Source organism: Oncorhynchus kisutch, linkage group LG10 (assembly GCF_002021735.2).
Source record: "Oncorhynchus kisutch isolate 150728-3 linkage group LG10, Okis_V2, whole genome shotgun sequence".
Classification (NCBI taxonomy): Eukaryota; Metazoa; Chordata; class Actinopteri; order Salmoniformes; family Salmonidae; genus Oncorhynchus; species Oncorhynchus kisutch.
The window spans coordinates 28,887,990-28,911,521 of record NC_034183.2 but is presented as its reverse complement, the minus strand read 5'-3'; the positions used below and the strand labels follow the sequence as shown (position 1 = coordinate 28,911,521).

At 41.7% G+C, this 23,532-nt stretch overlaps 1 long non-coding RNA gene across 1 annotated transcript; it reads left to right on the top strand.

Annotated features, from left to right (window-relative positions):
- The first annotated feature begins 17,754 nt into the window (after positions 1-17,754).
- Positions 17,755-23,313, top strand: LOC109897645 (uncharacterized). Its single transcript, XR_002256247.2, has 3 exons — positions 17,755-17,946; positions 22,426-22,731; positions 23,059-23,313. It is a non-coding gene; the product is annotated as an uncharacterized LOC109897645 (long non-coding RNA).
- Positions 23,314-23,532: the final 219 nt, after the last annotated feature.

The window sequence follows — 23,532 nt, the reverse complement described above, 5'->3', positions numbered from 1 at the left end:
TTAGTGGTAGCTGTTTAACAGTCTGATGGCCTTGAGATAGAAGCTGTTTTTCAGTCTCTCGGTCCCTGCTTTGATGCACCTGTACTGACCCCGCCTTCTGGATGATAGCGGGGTGAACAGGCAGTGGCTCGGGTGGTTGTTGTCCTTGATGATCTTTATGGCCTTCCTGTGACATCGGGTGGTGTAGGTGTCCTGGAGGGCAAGTAGTTTGCCCCCGGTGATGCATTGTGCAGACCTCACTACCCTCTGGAGAGCCTTACGGTTGTGGGCGGAGCAGTTGACGTACCAGTCGGTGATACAGCCCGACAGGATGCTCTCGATTGTGCATCTGTAGAAGTTTGTGAGTGCTTTTGGTGACAAGCCTCGGGCAGATAACGTCGGTAGTCCAGTTGTGAAGGCCCGGTGGGGCTCCGTATTGGCAGTAAAACAGGTCCGGATAGGTGATTGTAGCCCAGGAGTGGCTGATGGAACTCTTCAGCTGGCTAGCTCCGGAATAATTGATGTTTGCTCCGGGACCAACGTAAGCCAATAGTCACTCGGATAGCAGCTAGCTAGCTGCAAGATCCAGGTTTAAATGATATAAGATCAAATATTTATTCACATTTATTTTGGGAGATCGCAAAATAGAACTTCTACATTCAAGACAGGAGAAACAAATTGACCCTTAACTTTTTTAATTAATTTAAGAGGAACATTTGCTGTAAAATGTTTTGTGTAACTGACTTAAAGTTAAGGAAAAACACAAGGGGAAAATGCACTTTAGATGTTTTATGCAACTGGGCCCAGGCCTTAATCATGACCAATGATAATCCCAATTTTTGCACCACCCTGCTGCACCTTCAGCACCTCATCTCACCCCTTCCTCTCAGGCCAATGAATATGATGAACTATTGCAGCCAACAATGCAGTGTCATCCAACCTGGACTCAGGGGAAGACATAACATAGTAAACGAAAGGAGGAGAACAACAGAAAAACTATTTTGTACAATTTAAGGCCATGTGGCAAACAACAATGCAGGTGGTGTGAGCATTTGGGTCTGGGCAGATGAGATGTAGTCGGTGTTTGTGTGTGTCTAAGTTGAAAATATATGTTTTAATTGAGAGGTAGGCATTGGTCTGAAGCTGAAAAAGTAAGGAAATTCATATCAGTAGCTCAAAGCTGTGTGCTGGAATGCCTTGGTAGAGCATGGGTGAAGTAGGCATTGTGATGCTCATGTGAATTTCTTCTCTTTTTCGGGTTCAGACCAATGCCTTCTTCTCACTTAAAACATAGTTTTTGCTTTTAATTTACATGTTTTTTTTACACTAGCAGGTGATTATTCAACATTATTATACAACATTATAATACAGTTCATAATATTTATTTGATATTAACAGGTGATTTTCCAGAGGTAAGTTAAAAACCAGAAACCCTAATATGGAGTAAACTGGGGAAAAAATCCCTTATCTCTTTTAACAAGACAATCGAGCAAGCTCTAGGAATATATACAAATTCAACATATAACCATTAACTATTGAAAGAAGAACATTTATTTTAACGTTTACTGAAGAAGGTACTACATTACCTGTAAGCAAAATTAAGTTACCTGTAAACAAAATATATAATTTACAACCAAACTTACATTAATCAGACATAGTAAACTTTCTACTTACAATTCAGGGATGGCTACAATTTCTCTTGATGAGCTACAGGGTTATTCCGTTTTTTTTGTTTAAGCCCAGATCTACCACACCTGATTATACTATTCAAGGTCTTGATGAACAGATGAAAACATAATCCTGTAACAAGTCAAGATACATTTTGTTACAAACGACTTGTCATTAGACTAGTACAAAACACTATATTTACAAATCAGACATTGGATAGGGCCTCTAAATCCTTTAGTTACAAATGTTTTTACTAATTCTGTACACAGCTGTCCAGCTCCAGTAAAAGAGCACACATTTGTACATGGAAGTATAAATATGAAAACAGGTGGGAGTATTCACAGATCTAGAACCTTGAAAATCCTTCATCTGCGCTTCAATTCAAACCACAGCTTTTCAGTGGGGTTCAAGTTCGGAGACTGAATTGGCCATTGCAAAATTTTGATGTTGTGGTCAATTAACCATTTATTTGTGGATTGTGTTGTGTGCTTGGGGTTATTGTCTTTCTGGAATATTCACTTGCGGCCAAGTTTCAGCCTCCTAGCAGAAGCAACCAGGTAAAAAAAAAATGTCCTGCTACTTGATGAAGTTCATGATGTCGTTGAACTTAACAAGGGGCCCCAGGACCGGTGGAAGCAAAACAGCCCCGTAACATCAAATATCCACCACCATATTTTACAGAGGTATCTTCTGCATATGCATTTTTCTTTCTAAGGCCAAACCCACCGCTGGTGAGCGTGGCCAAAGATCTCTGACTTATGACCATTTGAGCACCAGCAGTTGGTTTGGCAGTCCTTAAGCACAGACAAAGGATATCAAGGATCTGGAAAGGTTCTGTATGGAGGAATGGTCTCAGATTCCTCTCAATGTGTTTTCCAATCTCGTAAAACATTTTATAAAAAGGCTGTGTTGTTATCCTCACACAGGGAAGGTGATGGAGTATTGAAAACAGGGGAGCCAATCATTTGGACCCTTATCCTTTTAGAATTTGTTTTATAATTCCAGTTGAAGTCGGAAGTTTACATACACCTTAGCCAAATACATATAAACTCAGTTTCAATTACTGACATTTAATCCTAGTAAAAATTCCCTGTCTTAGGTCAGTTAGGATCACCACTTTATTTTAAGAATTTGAATTGTCAGAATAATAGTAGAGAAAATTATTTATTTCATCTTTTATTTCTTTCATCACATTCCCAGTGGGTCAGAAGTTTATGTAACATTATAGCTTCCGTCACTCTCCTCGCCCCTACCTGGGCTTGAACCAGGGACCCTCTGCACACATCAACAACTGCCTCCCACGAAGCATCGTAACCCATCGCTCCACAAAAGCCACAGCCCTTGCAAAGCAAGGGGAACAACTACTTCAAGGTCCTCAGAGCGAGTGACGTCACCGATTGAAACGCTATTAGCGCGCACCACCGCTAATTAGCTAGCCATTTCACATTGGTTACATTTACATACACTCAATTACTATTTGGTAGCATTGCCTTTAAATTGTTTAACTTGGGTCAAACGATTCAGGTAACCTTCCACAAGCTTCCCACAATAAGTTGGGTGAATTTTGGCCCATTCCTCCTGACAGAGCTGGTGTAACTGTGTCAGGTTTGTAGGCCTCCTTGCTCGCACACACTTTTTCAGTCCTGCCCACAAATTTTCTATATGATTGAGGTCAGGGTTTCGTGATGGCCTCTCCAATACCTTGACATTGTTGTCCTTAAGCCATTTTGCCACAACTTTGCTTGGGGTCATTGTCCATTTGGAAGACCCATTTGCGACCTTGCTTTAACTTTCTGACTGATGTCTTGAGATGTTGCTTCAATATATCCACATAATGTTCCTCCCTCATGATGCCATCTATTTTGTGAAGTGCACCAGTCCCTCCTGCAGCAAAGTATCCACACAACATGATGCTGCCACCCCCATGCTTCACGGTTGGGATGCTGTTCTTCAGCATCTCCCCCTTTTTCCTCCAAACATAACGATGGTCATTATGGCCAAAACAGTTATATTTTTGTTCCATCAGACCAGAGGACATTTTTCCAAAAAGTATGATCTTTGTCCGCATGTACAGTTGCAAACCATAGTCTGGCTTTTTTTTATGGCAGTTTTGAAGCAGTGGCTTCTTCCTTACTGAGCGGCCTTTAAAGTTATGTCGTTATAGGACTCGTTTTACTGTTGATATAGATGCTTTTGTACCTGTTTCCTCCAGCATCTTTGCAAGGTCCTTTGCTGTTGTTCTGGGATTGATTAGCACTTTTTGCACCAAAATACGTTCATCTCTAGGAGACAGAACACGTCTCCTTCCTGAGCGGTATGACGGCTGCGTGGTCCCATGGTGTTTATACTTGTGTACTATTGTTTGTACAGATGAACATGGTACCTTCAGGCATTTGGAAATTGCTCCAAAGGATTAACCAGACTTGTGTAGGTCTACAATTTGTTTTAATGAGGTCTTGGCTGATTTCTTTTTCCCATGATGTCAAGCAAAGAGGCACTGAGTTTGAAGGTAGGCCTTGATACACATCCAATTGGTACACATCCAATTGTCTCAAAATCAGAAGGCATGACATAATTTTCTTGAATTTTCCAAGCTGTTTAAAGGCACAGTCAACTTAGTGTATGTAAACTTCTGACCCACTGGAGTTGTGATACAGTGAATTATAAGGGAAATAATCTGTCTGTAAACAATTGTTGAAAAATGACTTGTGTCATGCATAAAGTAGCTGTCCGAACCGACTTGCCACAACTATAGTTTGTTAGTGGTGGTGGTTCAAAAACGAGTGGTTCAAAAACGAGTTTTAATGACTCCAACCTAAGTGTATTTAAACTTCCTACTTCAACTGTACTTGTTAAACAACAACAAAATCTCAGAGAATTTGTTTTAGTATAAAATAATATAATTTTTAAAAATTTATTAGCATACAATAATAGCTCAGTATTTGTATTATTTATTTGAGCCAGTTTTTTTTGCTCATCTTTCTCAAGGGATCCAATAATTCAGGACTCCACATTTTTGCAAATGTCTCTCCAGAGATCGGGTTCAAGTCTGTGCTCTGGCTGGGCCACTCAAGTACATTCAGAGACTTGTCCCAAAGCCACTCCTGCGTTGTCTTTTCTGTTTGCTTAGGGTTGTTGTCCTGTTGGAAGGTGAACCTTCACCCCAGTCTGAGGTCCTGAGTGCACTGGAGCAAGTTTTCATCAAGGATCTCTCTGTACTTTGCTCTGTTCATCTTTCCCTTGATCCTGACTAGTCTCCTAGTCCCTGCCGCTGAAAAACATCCCCACAAAATGATGATGCCACATCCATGCTTCACAGTAGGGATGGTGCCAGGTTTCGTCCAGACTTGAGGCTTGGCAAGAGTTAAATCTTGGTTTCATCAGATGAGAGAATCTTGTTTCTCATAGTCTGATAGTCCTTTAGGTATCTTTTGGTCTAACTCTAAGTGGGCTGTCATGTGCCTTTTACTGAGGAGTGCCTTCCGTCTGGCCACTCTACCATAAAGGCCTGATTGACCAAGGCCCATTGTTCCGTTTGGCCGAGCGGCCAGGTCTAAGAAGAGTCTTGGTCATTCCAAACTTCTTCCATCTAACAATGATGGAGGCCACTGTGTTCTTGGGGACCTTCAATGCTGCAGACATTTTATGGTACCCCTCCCCAGATCTGTGGCTTGACACAATCCTGTCTCGGAGCGCTACAGGAAATTCCTTCAACCCCATGGCTTGGTTTTTGCTCTGATATGCACTGTCAACTGTGGGACCTTATATAGACAGGTGTGTTCCTTTCCAAATCACGTTGATTCAATTGATGCAGTGCTTAAAGGCCTAGTGCAGTCAAAAATGTGTTTTTCCTGTGTTTTATATATATTTCCACACTATGATGTTGGAATAATACTGTGAAAGCTGTATGAAAAGTCTGCCTGAAATTTAAACCTGTTTTGGTGGGATGGATTTTTGGCCTGCCTGATGACATCACCAGGTGATAAATTAGTTAATATACCAATAAGAAAGAAAGTTCCAAACCTCTCTGCCAATAATAACTCATTTTCAGTTTCCCCCTCTGCACTCCCAGACAGTTCTAGCAAAATTATTGCTTGCTTTGTTTTGCCATTTTAATTGAAAACAATCACAGTAAGGTACTTCATTGTTACCCAGAAATTATTTGACACACACATACACGCACACACACACACGCACGCACGCACGCACGCACACACACACACACACACTTGAAACCCCCTATGCCCCTTTGAAACCCATCTTTTGATCAATCAGATCAGTTTGTTTGCCAATAATTGGGCAAAATATTGGAATTGGACTTTGTAAATGGAGCCACAGGCGACCTATCAGAATCTGGGGGAATATTGAGACCAACACAAGCATGGCTGCCTCTACAACACATTGGTCTCTGACCACAACTGGCTGACATATTGATGTAGGATCTTAATTTGAGTCATTTGCTACAGCTGGAATATAATCCTGCAGCAACAGGAAATGTGAATTATTATGTGGATTATAATTAATGGACATTTTTTGATGGGAGAATCAAGTCTTAAATTTGAAAGTGGAAATTACAAACCTTTTTAAACCTCAAATACAATTCAAGTTTTCATTTCCTGGAATGTTCTCCTGCAATAGGGTGATCAAATTAAGATCCTACATCTGTATGATGTTTCCAAAGCAATGAAATAATTGATCTCCAGTGATTGTTCTTATTTATCTGATTAGGCCATGGAGGTTGCTCTTTTCTATCCTTGTTGCGTTTTCAGCTGTTTGGCTAGTAAGCAGACACCCTCTTTACTCTCCCCTCCCTCTCCATGTGTCCCAGATGGGACAGTCCCACCAGAGGAAGGGTGCAGGTGTGGTGGCCACGGCTGGTGCTGAGCAATCATTGGCTGTGATTAGCCAGTTTGGGGTAAGGGACGGGGGAGCTGTGAAAGAGCAGGCAGGCTGCCAGCTGCTAGTACCCCTCCACACGCTGCTTATACATAGCCGGGCGAGGGGACCATGACTGGGGCCTGGAGGGCGAAGGGTACTGCTGCTAGGGTGGCTGGTTGGGGGTGTTCTCTTCTCTTTGTGGTTAGGGGTGTTCTCTCTCCGAGGCTCAGGCCTCCAGCTGCCCTGTCCCTGGGCTGGCAGATGCAGAATATGACACCTAAATCTCAACTCCTGACCTACACATTCCAACACAGATAAGCACAAATAACTAACCTAGGCTGGCTGACACACAAACTCACATTGACACACATTCAGTTTCGCACTAGGGAGGTTGTAAAACAAATTATATATATATATATATATATATATGAAAGCAAAACAGATCGAAGAGTAAAAACAGTTGGTATACTCATATACACCATTAACCCTTTCTATCCACACAAACACACACGTGCGAACACGCGAGTTACGAAACCAAACAGGTAGGCTTTTAACATGGTTACATGGCTGGTTATAATGGCCATCACAGTGCACCTGTTACGTTGATCCAGACCTATCTCCGATTTCATGGTGAGTGTGTGTAAAGCCAGCTCAAATTAGGCCTCATCTGAGTGAGTGTGTGTTCACGCTGTGACACGGCTCATCTGCTGTAGTCATGGCAACAGGTAATTTCCCTTTGTCGGTGTACACCAAAACCCACCCAGTACACACCGTACCAAATATGACTCTCAATTTCATCATTATGGCCCCAAAAGTTATGTGTTCCTGTGTGTTGCTCAGGGGCAGTATGTTATGTTACCTGACTGTTGTAAGGTCATCTGGTAGTTTCTGGGAGCCTTTCTGAAGGTTTGTTAAACATCTCCTCAGGGTTTGTGCTTGGTTATCGGAGGGTTTTGTTCTGATTTGTAACCAGCATGGCCTGCCTGTCATGGCAGCCTTTGTTTCTGTAAATTGGCTCTTTGTTGTGTCTCCCACCACTGAATAGCGTCTCTCTGCCACTGGCTGATAAAGCATCTGCAAACAGTCAACACACACACACATACGTCAAACCATACACCCTGATGTGTGTCTTCTCCAAGGCCAGGGCAGGCATCCGGTCTGAAACAGACACGCCACACTCCTTCACACCAGACATCCATGGTCTTCTAGACACAATATATGATGCATCTCTGTGTAATTGGAATTATTCAGAGAGCTTGGCAGAGCAGCAGGTCGGTATCAGAGTGGAACACATTAGCATTTGACGGCCCATTGCAGTGGGATGGTGGCACTGATTGGATCTATGGCATCTCCCGGGCTGAAGGAGTGGGGCTAGGCAGGCGGTCACATCTGTCAGGGTTTACACTTATTAAGGGTCCAGGGCTGGGGTCTTCGGTATCAGAGGAGGTAAAATAACCTCTTTGTGAGAGAACAAATCTGCAGCTCAATCTCTTCTTCCTCTCCTGCATCATTGTGATCACCCTCATTATGCCAGACCAATATCTCATTTTACTGGAAATGAGTTTGTCTAGGAATATCTATTTGCAATAAATCTCTTCTTGATATTCCCATCAATATCTCTAACCACAATGATTTCCTAGGTTGGTGCCATGCAGTATTTTCTCCATCACTACTCTGCACTCAGTAGCTTCCTGTGTGTGAGACACATCATTATCTTAATGACAGAGTGAATATCCCCTCGCTGCACAGAAGCTAGTGGTCTGTTTTAATAGCAAACATCCACATGGACAGATAACAACCTCGCTCTAGCCTTCTACTTTCCATTGGACATGTATTAACAATGGTCTCGCTCATGCACGCACATACACACACACACAGACACACTGCGTTTACACAGGCAGCCCAATTCCGATCTTTTTTTTTACACTAATTGGTCTTTTGACCAATCAGATCAGCTCTTTCACCAACTTGGGTAAAAGATCAGAATTGAGGTGCCTGTGTAAATGCAGCAATTATGCGACCTATCAGAATCTGAGGGAATCTTGAGACCAACAGAAGCATGGCTACCACTACGACACCCACAACTGGCTGACGTACAGCTGTAGGATCTTAATTTAAATCAGTTTGCTACAGCAGGAAAATAATCGTGCAGCAACAGGAAATGTGACATTTTTGTCGGGGTTGATACATTTTGAAGGTAATCAGGGAAGTGATGGAGTCCAGGTGAGTCTGATGACGCGCAGGTGCACGTAACAATGGTGACAGGTGTGCGCCATAACGAGCAGCCTGGTGATCTAGAGGCCGGACTGGGAGCACACATGACAGTAAGGCCAGAGTTTGCACAAACACACACACACACACACACGCCACTAGCCGTCGATTTTCCATACAGTTGATATTCACTGTAGGTAAAAAAAAGACTACCTATTGGTCTGGCCTGTAAGCAGCAGACACATGGGGGTGTCTGTAAAACTGTTAATACAAGAAACAGAGACAACACAGATACACAAAGACTGTCGCACACAACCCATGTTTTCTGAGTCTATCTATCAAAACTATTGTATTAGCCTCTACATTACAAGATTATAGCCAATGAAATTTGATTAGTGTGTGTTTGTGTGCGCGTGTGTGTGTTTGTTTGTTATCAGCAGGGCCATCCCCAGTTTTTCCAGAGCAGCACTCCAGCTGGGGGTCGGAGGTCAATGATGATGACATGTGTCCCTGAGCTCCAGATGCTCTGTGTGGTCTGGAAGAGCAGGTGCTGCGGGGAGAACACTGAAAGATAATGGAAAGAGTCTTTGGCCTTTGTCATTTATATTCAACCTACAAATAGAGATGAATTTCAAACCAGTAACTATGTACATTACTCTTTTGCACACCAGTATCACTACTTACACACCATCATCTGCTCATTATCATCTGCTCATCTATCACTCCAGTGTTAATCTGCTAAATTGTAATTATTTTGCTACTATGGCCTATTTATTGCATTACCTCCTCATGCCATTTGCACACACTGTATATAGACTTTTTTCTATTGTGTTATTGACTTTACGCTTGTTTATCCCATGTGTAACTCTGTGTTGTTCTTTCTGTCACACTGCTTTGCTTTATCTTGGCCAGGTCGCATTTGTAAATGAGAACTTGTTCTCAAGTAGCTTACCTGGTTAAATAAAGGTTAAATATATTTTTTAAATGTTTTAATTACATTGTACATGGTGGATGCAGCATTGTTACTCGGGCAAGTTTTTGTCTTACATCGACATACAGCAGACACTTGATGCTGGAGTTTCACTGAATAATGAATTGGGTAATTCAAAGCTCCAGCTATGTATACACACACACACATACACATACACACACACGCACACACACGCTGCACAACATTACGCTAATGCCAAAGGACTGTCTTAGATCATTGATGATCATTATCATGACAACTAATAAACATTTCAATAATGTTGCATAGTAGCTGCATACAGTGAATATGAGATATGAGAGAGACCATGTATTTATTATTGATGTACTGAGAGTAGAGCCGGCTCTCAGCCTTTTGGGGGCCCAAAGCGAGATTTGGTTGCAATAATTGGAATGCATTATTTGTCACCAGTACTTGAAATCATGTGAATAAAACTGTAAATACATTATGCTCCATAAATGCATACCGTATGCTACAATAGAAACGACAACATGATATACAGAAAATAAGGCACTTACTTTGATAGGAAGGCACACATGTCCAAAGTCATTATTTGTGAGGAAAATAACAAGGCAATGCGAGCGCCAGCCAGAAAATGTGCCAATTCGTGCAAGACTGCGCAAATGTCTGCATACTTGATCTGCGGAAACATTGATGAAGTGCTTAGGCTCTCCTCGAAGAGAGAATATTGTCCGGCTCAGTAAAGCCTCAAACATACATTTTTGTCTAATTATAAGTGAATTAATGAAGATGCGGAACTCAAACTCAAACTGTTCGAAAATAAACCTGTTAGAAAATAATTTTAAATTGACAAGTCGAAGCATAGCCTATAGATAATTAGCAGGCAGAGCGTGTTAACCATCCTGTTGCATAACAATTACATTTTGGAACAGCGCGTGCATTCTGACATCACGGGCATAAAACAACTCATGCTAGGGTGCGACCATTACAGATATTTGGAACTCACATGTGAAAAGGTTAAAGCAAGTTTTCTGCAGTTCTACTCATTTTGCCATGTGGCAGAGAGAAAAAATGATTTTTTTAAAAACAAATTTTACCACAATTTATATGGCAATGTAAACAATCCTGGATAAAATGTATACATTTACAATGAGGGAAAGAAGTAGCATTTCACCCCATCCTAAATTGGTTTAGATATGATTCTTCTCTCCCTGAGTATAGAGAGAAATAAGGTTTTCTCCTGAAAGGACTAATCTTTATAAAATATAAACAACTTTTGGAAAGTTCATATTCTGAGCTAGCCATTAAAAAGTTTGGCCCACAATCTAATTTAATCTGAACCACATTTTAACTGAAACATAACATGGAAAAATATGACCTTTCCATCCTGTAATCCGCAATCTATTCTATCTCGCCCAGAAATCTCCCCCTTTTACTCTCTGCTCCGAACGCACTAGACGACCAGTCCTGATAGCCTTTAGCCTTTAGCCGTACCCTTATCCTACTCCTCCTCTGTTCCTCTGTTCCTCTGGTGATGTAGAGGTTAATCCAGGCCCCGCAGCTCCACTCCTACTCCCCAGGTGCTCTTATTTGTTGACTTCTGTAACCTTAAAAGCCTTGGTTTCATGCATGTTAATTAGATGTCTCCTCCCTAAGTTTGTTTTATTCACTGCTTTAGCACACTCTGCCAACCCGGATGTCCTCACCGTGTCAGTATCCTGGTTTAGGAAGACCACCAAAAACCCTGAAATTTCCATCCCTACCTATAACATGTTCCGACAATATAGAACTGCCAAAGGGGGCGGTGTTGAAATCTACTGCAGAGATAGCCTGCAGAGTTTTGTCCTACTATCCAGGTCTGTATCCAAACAATTTGAACTTATACTTTTAAAAATCCAACTCTCTAAAAACAAGTCTTTCACCGTTGCCGCCTGCAATAGACCATCCTCTGCCCCCAGCTGTGCCCTGGACACCATATGTGAATTGATTGCCCCCCATCTATCTTCAAAGCTCATGCTGCTAGGTTACCTAAACTGTGACATGCATAACACCCCGGCCATCCTACAATCTAAGCTAGATGCCCTCAATCTCACACAAATGATCAATGAACCCACCAGGTACAACCCCAAATCCGTAAACACGGGCACCCTTATAGATATCATCCTAACCAACTTGCCCTCCAAATACACCTGTGTTGTTTTCAACCAAGATCTCAGCGATCACTGCCTCATTGCCTGCATCCGTAATGGGTCTGCTGTCAAACGACCACCCCTCATCACTGCCAAACGCTCCCTAAAACACTTCAGCGAGCAGGCCTTTCTAATCGACCTGGCCCGGGTATCCTGGAAGGATATTGACCTCAACCCGTCAGTAGAGGATGCCTGGTTGTTCTTTAAAAGTGCCTTCCTCACCATCTTAAATAAGCATGCCCCATTCAAAAAAAATTGAACCAGGAACAGATATAGCCCTTGGTTCTCTCCAGACCTGACTGCCCTTGACCAGCACAAAAACATCCTGTGGAGTTCTGCGTTAGTATCGAATAGCCCCCGTGATATGCAACATTTCAGGGAAGTTAGGAACAAATACACACAGTCAGTTAGGAAAGCTAAGGCTAACTTTTTCAAGGAGAAATGTGCATCCTGTAGCACAAACTCCAAAAAGTTGGGAGACTGTAAAGCCAATGGAAAATAAGAGCTCCTCATCCAAGCTGCCCACTGCACTGAGAATAACACTGTCAACACTGTTATATCCTTCCTGTTTGGCCCTGTCCGGGGGTGTCCTCGGATGGGGCCACAGTGTCTCCTGACCCCTCCTGTCTCAGCCTCCAGTATTTATGCTGCAGTAGTTTATGTGTCGGGGGGCTGGGGTCAGTTTGTTATATCTGGAGTACTTCTCCTGTCCTATTCGGTGTCCTGTGTGAATCTAAGTGTGCGTTCTCTAATTCTCTCCTTCTCTCTTTCTTTCTCTCTCTCGGAGGACCTGAGCCCTAGGACCATGCCCCAGGACTACCTGACATGATGACTCCTTGCTGTCCCCAGTCCACCTGGCCATGCTGCTGTTCCAGTTTCAACTGACCTGAGCCCTAGGACCATGCCCCAGGACTACCTGACATGATGACTCCTTGCTGTCCCCAGTCCACCTGGCCATGCTGCTGCTCCAGTTTCAACTTCCACCTGACTGTGCTGCTGCTCCAGTTTCAACTGTTCTGCCTTATTATTATTCGACCATGCTGGTCATTTATGAACATTTGAACATCTTGGCCATGTTCTGTTATAATCTCCACCCGGCACAGCCAGAAGAGGACTGGCCACCCCACATAGCCTGGTTCTCTCTCTAGGTTTCTTCCTAGGTATTGGCCTTTCTAGGAGTTTTTCCTAGCCACCGTGCTTCTACACCTGCATTGCTTGCTGTTTGGGGTTTTAGGCTGCGTTTCTGTACAGCACTTTGAGATATCAGCTGATGTACGAAGGGCTATATAAATAAATTTGATTTGATTTGATTTGATTTGAACACCGATAAATCCACTGTAATTGAGAATTTCAATAAGCATTTTTCTACGGCTGGCCATGCTTTCCACCTGGCTACCTCTACCCCGATCAACAGCCCTTCACCCCCCACAGCAACTCGCCCAAGCCTCCCCATTTCTCCTTCACCCCAAACAAGATAGCTGATGTTCAGAAAGAGCTGCAAAATCTGGACCCCTACAAGTCCGCTGGGCTAGACAATCTGAACCCTCTCTTTCTAAAATGATCTGCTGAAATTGTTGCAACGCCTATTACTAGCCTGTTCAACCTCTCTTTCGTATCATCTGAGATTCCCATAGATTGGAAAGCTGCCGTGGTCATCCCCCTCTTCAAAGGGGGAGACACTCTAGACCCAAACTTCTACAGACCTATATCTATCCTACCCTGCCTTTCTAAGGTCTTCGAAAAGCCAAGCTCTTCCACCGATCGCTGCCCGCACCCGCCTGCCTGACCACCATCACTACTCTGGATGGCTCTGATTTAGAATATGTGGACAACTACAAATACCTAGGTGTCTGGTTAGTCTGTAATCTCTCCTTCCAGACTCACATAAAAAATCTCCAATCCAAAATTCAATCTAGAATCGGCTTCCTCTTTCGCAACAAAGCCTCCTTCACTCATGCTGCCAAACATACCCTCGTAAAACTGACGATCCTACCGATACTTGACTTCGGTAGGACTCTACTCAGCAAACTGGATGTAGTCTATCACAGTGCCATCCGTTTTTGTCACCAAAGCCCCATATATTACCCACCACTGCGACCTGTATGCTCTCGTCGACTGGCCCTCGCTACATATTCGTTGCCAAACCCACTGGCTCCAGGTCATCTATAAGTCTTTGCTAGGTAAAGCCCCGCCTTATCTCAGCTCACTGGTCACCATAGCAACAACCCACCCGTAGCACGTGCTCCAGCAGGTATATTTCACTGGTGATCCCCAAAGCCAACACTTCCTTTGGCCGCCTTTCCTTCCAGTGCCCTGCTGCCAATGACTGGAACTAATTGCAAAAATCACTGAAGCTGGAGTCTTATATCTCCCTCTCTAACTTCAAGCATCAGCTGTCAGAGCAGCTTACCGATCACTGTACCTGTACATAGCCAATCTGTGAATAGCACACCCAACTACCTAATCCCCATATTGTCACTTATCCTCTTGCTTTTTTGCACCACAGTATCTCTACTTGCACATCATCACCTGCACATCTATCACTCCAGTGTTAATGTTAAATTGTAATTATTTAGCCTCTATGGCCTATTTATTGCCTTACCTCCCTACTCTTCTACATTTTCACCCACTGTACATTGATTTTTCTATTGTGTTATTGACTGTACGTTTGTTTATGTGTAACTCTTGTTGTTTTTGTCGCACTGCTTTGCTTTATCTTGGCCAGGTCACAGATGTAGATGAGAAGTTGTTCTCAACTGGCCTACCTGGTTAAATAAAGGTGAATGAAATAAAAAAAAATAAACAGAATTTGATTCCCATAACCAAGTAAATTTGACATAATTTAATCTTTGACTGCCCTCTTGTGTTTGTTAGTGTGAATTACACTCCAACATGCATTTTGGGCTTAGTGGGAGGGGGAGGGGGGGGGGGGGTTGCATTTGACTACTCTGGCCAGAAGAGGGAGGTCTTTGCATTCATGACATTTGGTTGTTTTCTCATCTTTCTGACACCTGGAAGTCATTGGAATCTTGGAGTGCAATTTTTTTTACACAGTAACTCTTTGATTGTGTCATAGGAAGATGTGATGTACAGACAACACAGCATGTAACTTCATACAGTTTGTAGGGTAAAGGTAATTTTTATAGCATTTTCATGTATTTACTATGCTTCCGTTTAGTGTAGTCCTGACAGCGATTAAATTATACTTTCCATTAACCTTTTTCAGTCTGTGTTTGAGTAGGCCTAAGTGTGTTCATTTCTACCCATTCATATATTCTTCCAGCTCTTCTTTGGCATGCTTGTCTAGACTGTAATGTTGATGCTGGATGTCTCTCAGAGAGGGCTTTATGGGGCTTTTCCTATACAGCCTCTCTTTGGGAAGGACTGAAAAACCTCTGCCTGAAAAATCTGGAACATCCAATGTTTTTGTTTGACATTTCCCCTGACTATGACAGGGCAAATCTAATAAAAACTGAACTGATCTCCCTGGGATCTATGATATCTTAATGATAGTAACATCCCAGCTAGCACATGTTCGGAGAACCATATGTTTCTTAGAGCTTGGTGAGACTGTGGTTGTCCTATGGTTATTTTGCATACAACCTTCCCACAACTTTCTGGATAGTTGTTACTTGGCTTTGGAACATTCTCAGCACATTTAAGGAACTTGACCAAAAAACGTTATTTTCTTGGTATTTCATTACTTTAACAGAACATTTCCTTGAAGTTCAAACATGGTTACATTTCATTTCAAATTGGGTAACTTTCTAGGAACATTCTCCAACCTGTTTGACATTAGGAATGTTAAGAAAGAACCCACCGGGCACAAACGTCAATTCAATGTCTATTCCACATTGGTTCAACATATTTTAATTGAAATGACCTGGAAACAACGTTGATTCAACTAGTGTGTGCCCAGTGGGAATGTTCTTCTGTGGGAATTTTAGTATGTATATGTTTCCTACAGGTTTCCTCATGGTTATATTAAAGTCATGTTCTCAAATTGTTCAGAGGACGTTCAGACAACTTTCACTAAAAACCAGAAGAAAACTTTAGTAACATTCTAAGAATGCTATTAAAAAACATATACATCCCGTTCTCAGCATCAGTGTCGACCTGTCATTCAGGGCAGGTGGGGCAGATATGTCACATATCAGTTTTCAAACAGTGTAAGAAAAAAAAGATTGAGTTAATAAAGCCGCATACATACATGGTCTCTTTCTTGAGTAAGGCAGCTCCGAAATGCAGGTGTTCCAGCCTAGCTCAGTGCTTTCTGTGGTGGCGGGGCAGCCAGCGTAATATACAGAGCGTAGGCGTTGGTAATCTTCTCTAGTTGCGTTGTGATTTGCTCAGTGATCTGTCACTCATGGGGACACTACGTCACCGCAGAATCTACAGGGAGAGCTAGGCAGTTCAAGCCCCCTTGGGTGCTGCCATATATTTACATTAGAAGTGCCCAATGGGCACTTTGACTTGGACTGATCATCTTACTTTCAAAATCTTAGCTAGCAAGCTGGACAAGCAGCCATCATTATGAATCATGTCGACAATATACTGGCAAATCCTTTTCAATCCTTGTCATATGACATAAACATTACACAAAAAGTTCGAAATTGCAAATTCAACAATGAGTGGTTTGGAAGGAATCAATGGCTATCTGCAAGCGTTGCAAAGCAATCACTATTTTGCTTCCCCTGCTTGCTATTCGTTGGAGAGGATATGTGGTCCAAGTCTGGGTTTAAGGATTTAAAACATCTGACTGAAATGGTATATTTACCAAGCTTAAAAGGATAAAACATTCACTTGCAACATCATGGGCCAGAAAAGGTTGAATAGATTTGCCATGCTGCCAATCCAGCTGCCAATCAAAACAACTGGAAACTTGTACTGGGAAATCTCAGACTTCAGTGAGTTCAAGACAACTGGGAAAATAGGTTTTGAACAGTCATCCAACTCAGACTCCCAAGCCAGGAACTTCGCCTCTTTCTAGAGCTCCGACCTGAAGATCACTGACGTCATGATTCAACCTTTTTTTCAGACTTCTCAGCTGTCTTGAAAGCACCTTTGGTGACAAAATTTGCAGACAAGAAGGACAACCGCGCCACCTTCCTGTTCAAGTGAGCACAGCACAACAACAGTGAATCCAAAAATGTTTTGTATAAATTAGCTCATGTGCTTCTCATTCATGAGGAGGGGATACTATATAATTTTTGTAGGGTCTGTAACCATGTTTGCCAGTGACAGCCATTCAAATATTTGTTTTCAACAAAAAGCTCAGTAATAGACCCATGTAATTCCAATTGATATTGTGAGGGTTGTTTTGTTTGAGTAATGAGTTGTCTGTGCATCTTTATATTGTCTATAAAAGAGGATCCTGGTGATTGTATTTTCCTTCCTTTTTAGACTACGTAGGCCTAAGAAAAAACGTCAAATGGTAGGCTACCCACATCTCTCTCTCTCTCTCTCTGTGTGTGTGTGTGTGTGTGTGTGGTGACTTAAAGAAGAGTAAAGTGAAGGCCTCAGCCAGGGGTGGAAGTAGTGAATTACAACTACTCATGTTCCTGTAATTGAGTAGCTTTTCTGTGTACCTGTACTTTTTTCAGTATTTTTCAAAGGCTGTACTTTTACTTAAGTATATTTTGAATGAAGTAAAGTACTTAAGTACATTTTCAAAACCATCCGTGACAGAGTACAATCTAGAAAAAGGATACACATCATCATGGCAAGCACATAAAGTTTGCGCCTTTTGTAGCAGCTAGAACTGTTCACTTGTTTGTCAGTGACCAGATGGACCAATTCAATTCAATTTCACGCATCGCGCTAAAACGGCCCAATCACAGCTGTGTATGCAAACCAAATGATGATTGGTAGCAGGATTTTCTAGCAGTAAAAAAAAGTCAGCTAAATGCTATGAAAAAAAAGGTTTCCTAATCAACTTGAAAAATAAGACAATACTACAGACACACACAGAGACAGAGCCAGTGGCCGGGTCTTCTGAAGACCACGGAGGAAGGATGGTGGAGGTGGCTGCCTACAAAAACTCTTGTGTCATACTTGAGGAAACATGTAATGGTATGAAAACTAAAGTTATAAATATATTTTATTGCCATGAATGGCGTTTGTTGTGTAGGCTATGTAATGTAGCTAACAAAGTGTTGCTACTAGCCAGTTGCATTCAATCTGTAGCATAATGCCAACGTTAGCTAGCTCATCCTGTTGCTAGCCAGAAGCTAACCCTGACCAACGTCTTTATACAGCTGAAGGAACTATAAGCTGTAGTGCGGGCTACTACCGCATTGTTAGCCATCCCCATAATGTAAGTTGTTGGGGATAGCTAAAAGTGAAATTAAGGAACTTGTGAAGATAAAATAAATAAATCATTTTGAGAGATGGGATTTTTCGGTATGTGCATTATCTTTTTTTTTCTTGCTTATTACCTGGCTATATCTGGATGGATCACTTGAGTTTCGAATAATAGCCAAAACTGTTGGGTAAAACTATAGTTCTTATAACTGGGGAAAAGAAAGAACAATATTCCCCAACATCCATATGTATTTGAACAGTGACATTATTCAAAACATGTTGTAATTTCTAAATGGTTAATTTGATATGAATAAAAACACCTTCTTATAGGTGACAGTCTGCACTTTAACCCCGTTGTCATTGTATCTTTTAAAATCCAATGTGCTGGACTACAGAGCCAAAACAAAAATGTTGTCATTGCCCAAATACTTACAGATTGCACATTATGATTTTTAATAGATTAAAAACGTTGGTTGAAAATACACTTGCATTTACGAGCTTAGATTGCTCTCGATTTAATCATTGCTCTGCATATAAATACTTAGTTTATCACCCAACCATATCCCTGTCCTTAAAAATGTATGTTGACGAACTTTGTAAATGGCAAAAAAAAATCAAGCTGGGCTTCCTCTATAGAAACAGGACATGTTTGTCCTCTACACATAGAAGACAACTTGTGCAAGCTACTTTTATGTCTGTTATAGATTATGGGGATATTATCTACATGCATGCTACGGCATCCACACTTAAATCGCTGGATGCTACTTATCATTGCATACGTAGGTTTATTATGGGTGCTAGCTACAGAACTCACCACTGTGTTTTATATCAATATGTGGGTTGAACTTCGCTGTCCATGAGACGAGAAAAACATGCTCTAGTGTTTGTCTATGAAGAACTTCTGAATAAACTTCCTTCTTATTTATCATCACTCATCAACATTATAATTATAATTCCTAAAACCAGGTCTCAAACATGGATTACACTTGAGGCCCATGCGATTTCCACAGAGTTGGGTATGGCTGCCTTTTCCTGTTACGGTCCTTGCTTATGGAATAGCCTGCAGACTAACTTAAACTTGAGACTCTTGTCCCCCTGTCGCCAATTTTAAATATTTATTGGAGGATTTGTATTTTTGTATTGCTTGTAACTGTTTCGGGTAATGCAAGTTCTTGTGCTGTTAGGGGAATAACCTGTTAGGGGAATAACCTGTTAGGGGAATAACCTGTTAGGGGAATAACCTGTGTACATGTAGCAATCTGCTGCTGTATTTTGTTGTGTTATCTGTGATCGTTTTGTTTGTCTTGTGTAACTTCTTAATAATTGTACCTAAACTGTATGTGTAAAGATGTATACGCAGGCCCCAGCTGTAAAAGAGACCTTGGTCTCAGTCTGTGTTCCTTGTTGAAATAAAGGTATATATTTTTAAAAGTGCTAGTTTAAGTTACTTTGTATAAAACCAAACTGGTCAGGCTATGTACATTTTGCCCAGAAACATCCATTAAAGATGACAAACTACAATATGCCCACCTCTGCAACCACAAACAAACAAACCAAGGAACTATCAAAACACCTCTTCAACTTGTCTGAAATGATGGCAGTGTGAGGAACCAGGTGCGTTTCACAGGTAACCGTTGACAAGCTTGTCATTCATTTGATCTGTCAGGGCCAACAGCCATTCTCTGTGGTCGAACAACCAGCTTTTAAAGAGTTGGTAACCACTCTGCATCCTCAATGCAAAGTCATCTCCAGAACTACTGTTCGTTCAAGTATACATGAAGCTGCCAATCACATGAAGAAGACAGTTCTGGCACACCTTGGCAGGGTAAATTATAGTGCCTTGCGAAAGTATTCAGCCCCCTTGAACTTTGCGACCTTTTGCCACATTTCAGGCTTCAAACATAAAGATATAAAACTGTATTTTTTTGTGAAGAATCAACAGCAAGTGGGACACAATCATGAAGTGGAACGACATTTATTGGATATTTCAAACTTTTTTAACAAATCAAAAACTGAAAAATTGGGCGTGCAAAATTATTCAGCCCCTTTACTTTCAGTGCAGCAAACTCTCTCCAGAAGTTCAGTGAGGATCTCTGAATGATCCAATGTTGACCTAAATGACTCATGATGATAAATACAATCCACCTGTGTGTAATCAAGTCTCCGTATAAATGCACCTGCACTGTGATAGTCTCAGAGGTCCGTTAAAAGCGCAGAGAGCATCATGAAGAACAAGGAACACACCAGGCAGGTCCGAGATACTGTTGTGAAGAAGTTTAAAGCCGGATTTGGATACAAAAAGATTTCCCAAGCTTTAAACATCCCAAGGAGCACTGTGCAAGCGATAATATTGAAATGGAAGGAGTATCAGACCACTGCAAATCTACCAAGACCTGGCCGTCCCTCTAAACTTTCAGCTCATACAAGGAGAAGACTGATCAGAGATGCAGCCAAGAGGCCCATGATCACTCTGGATGAACTGCAGAGATCTACAGCTGAGGTGGGAGACTCTGTCCATAGGACAACAATCAGTCGTATATTGCACAAATCTGGCCTTTATGGAAGAGTGGCAAGAAGAAAGCCATTTCTTAAAGATATCCATAAAATGTGTCGTTTAAAGTTTGCCACAAGCCACCTAGGAGACACACCAAACATGTGGAAGAAGGTGCTCTGGTCAGATGAAACCAAAATTGAACTTTTTGGCAACAATGCAAAACGTTATGTTTGGCGTAAAAGCAACACAGCTCATCACCCTGAACACACCATCCCCACTGTCAAACATGGTGGTGGCAGCATCATGGTTTGGGCCTGCTTTTCATCAGCAGGGACAGGGAAGATGGTTAAAATAGATGGAAAGATGGATGGAGCCAAATACAGGACCATTCTGGAAGAAAACCTGATGGAGTCTGCAAAAGACCTGATACTGGGATGGAGATTTCTCTTCCAACAAGACAATGATCCAAAACATAAAGCAAAATCTACAATGGAATGGTTCAAAAATAAACATATCCAGGTGTTAGAATGGCCAAGTCCAGACCTGAATCCAATCGAGAATCTGTGGAAAGAACTGAAAACTGCTGTTCACAAATGCTCTCCATCCAACCTCACTGAGCTCGAGCTGTTTTGCAAGGAGGAATGGGAAAAGATTTCAGTCTCTCGATGTGCAAAACTGATAGAGACATACCCCAAGCGACTTACAGCTGTAATCGCAGCAAAAGGTGGCGCTACAAAGTATTAACTTAAGGGGGCTGAATAATTTTGCACGCCCAATTTTTCAGTTTTTGATTTGTTAAAAAAGTTTGAAATATCCAATGTCGTTCCACTTCATGATTGTGTCCCACTTGTTGTTGATTCTTCACAAAAAAATACAGTTTTATATCTTTATGTTTGAAGCCTGAAATGTGGCAAAAGGTCGCAAAGTTCAAGGGGGCCGAATAGTTTCGCAAGGCACTGTATGTTGCCACCACCACTGATTGTTGGACAGCTCATCAAAGGAGTAACATCGGGGTCACATGCCACTGGATAGATGAAGAAACTCTGGTGAGACGTTCTTGCTTGCAAGAGATTGAGAGGTTCCCACACATTTGATGTGATTGCAGGTGCCCTCGATGACATCCATTGTGCATACAGGATCAGGGAGAAAGTGGTAAGAACCACAACAGACAGTGGATCAAACTTCAAAGCATTCAATGTTTTTGGTGAGCAGAGCCAGGCAGTCGAGTCAGCAGACCGAGACTCAGATGCTGAAGAGCCAGCAGAGCAGGTTGAATACCAAGACACCTATTCTATCCTGGAAAATGACAGTGGCCTAGAATATCAACTCCCTCAGCATCAACGGTGTGCATGTCACCTGCTCAACCTCATTGCAACAACAGATTCTGCGTTGGCAGAAACAAATAGTGATAGCTACAAAAGGTTGTCCTGGTGGTCTTTTGCCAAATGCCATGTGGAATAAAATGGGGCGGTCAACCATAGCTGCTGAAGTTGTAGAGAATGAGTGCAAACTGCGGTTGATCCAGCCAAATCAAACACGTTGGAACTCAACTTACCTGGCTGTGGAGAGGATCACACGTATCATACAAGAGAAGGGGAAGGATGCCATAAGAAATGTGTGAGAAGAATTAGAAGTGAAAATGCTAGTAGCAATTCTTTGAATCAATGTAATGTTTTCCTATTACAGTACTATTTATTGTCCATCAAATGTTAGAATTCTAAGAGGTGTTACATTTACCTTACCTTGTCTTTCAGGCTGAGCCCGGCAGAAATGTCCTTCTTGAATGAGTACTGCAAAGTGATGAAGCCTTTGGTTCATTCTACAGTCTGAGACCAACACACATATGGGGTGGCTGCTGCCAGTGATCTTCTTACTAAAAACAAAACTTCAAAGGATGGAAGCATCCTGCCAAATGTGCCTACCACTTATCAGAGCCGTTTAGAACGGTCTCCAAATGCGCTTTGGAGAAATGATGGAGGAGCCACAGCTTATTGCTGCTGCAATCCTTCTGCCAAAGTTCAAGACGTCTTGGACTGACAAAGCTGATGTCATCACAGCCGGTATGATTTCTTTACTCCAGTAGTTTTTAACCTCATTGTCCATATGATGATATCTTTTGGTCTTTAAGTCTTTTCTGTAATTGTTTTTTGTTATGTTTTTCATTATTTAACTATGTTTGGGTACAGCTAGACATGGACTCACCTCATTAGAGAATTTATTAGATCTGAATGTATTTGAACAACTCAAATTTATCTCAGTATCTGAGAATGACAAGTGTGAAAGTCTGTGTTAGAGCTATTGCAATGCCAATAATATGATTGTGTTGCCAGCCACATACAACAGAGTTTGCTGAAACACCGAATATGTGAATGTTGTGTTGTTTCCAGTGTACAGGTTTGGCCTACCTGAAGAATCATCTTGACACGATCACACAGGACGAGACTGAGCATCTAAGGCAGAATTCATCTGATGAAGAGAATTTCTTCTCATCACTGACAACCAAACGGTCAGAAGGTACAGGGTAGCTGGATGGGTACCTTGCTAGTCCATCGGACAAAATGGATTTACTTCATTTGTTTCCGTACATAAAGAAGTTGTCAATAGGTAGTTTCACAAAAAAATATGCCTTTTGAACATTTCTTTGAACATTTGTATATATGAAGTTGAAGATATAATATTAAAAACAGCTGTGCTGAATCTTATCTTGGTTATTTTCTGGTGTTTTATGGAACATTTAGCCTGTCAAGCATTACATAAAACAATATTACATATACAGTAATATATAGATAAATTATATTCATTTGTTTGTGAAGCTTGAACTTCAATTCTTGTAAATGGAGAATAAAAATAACCATCAAAAT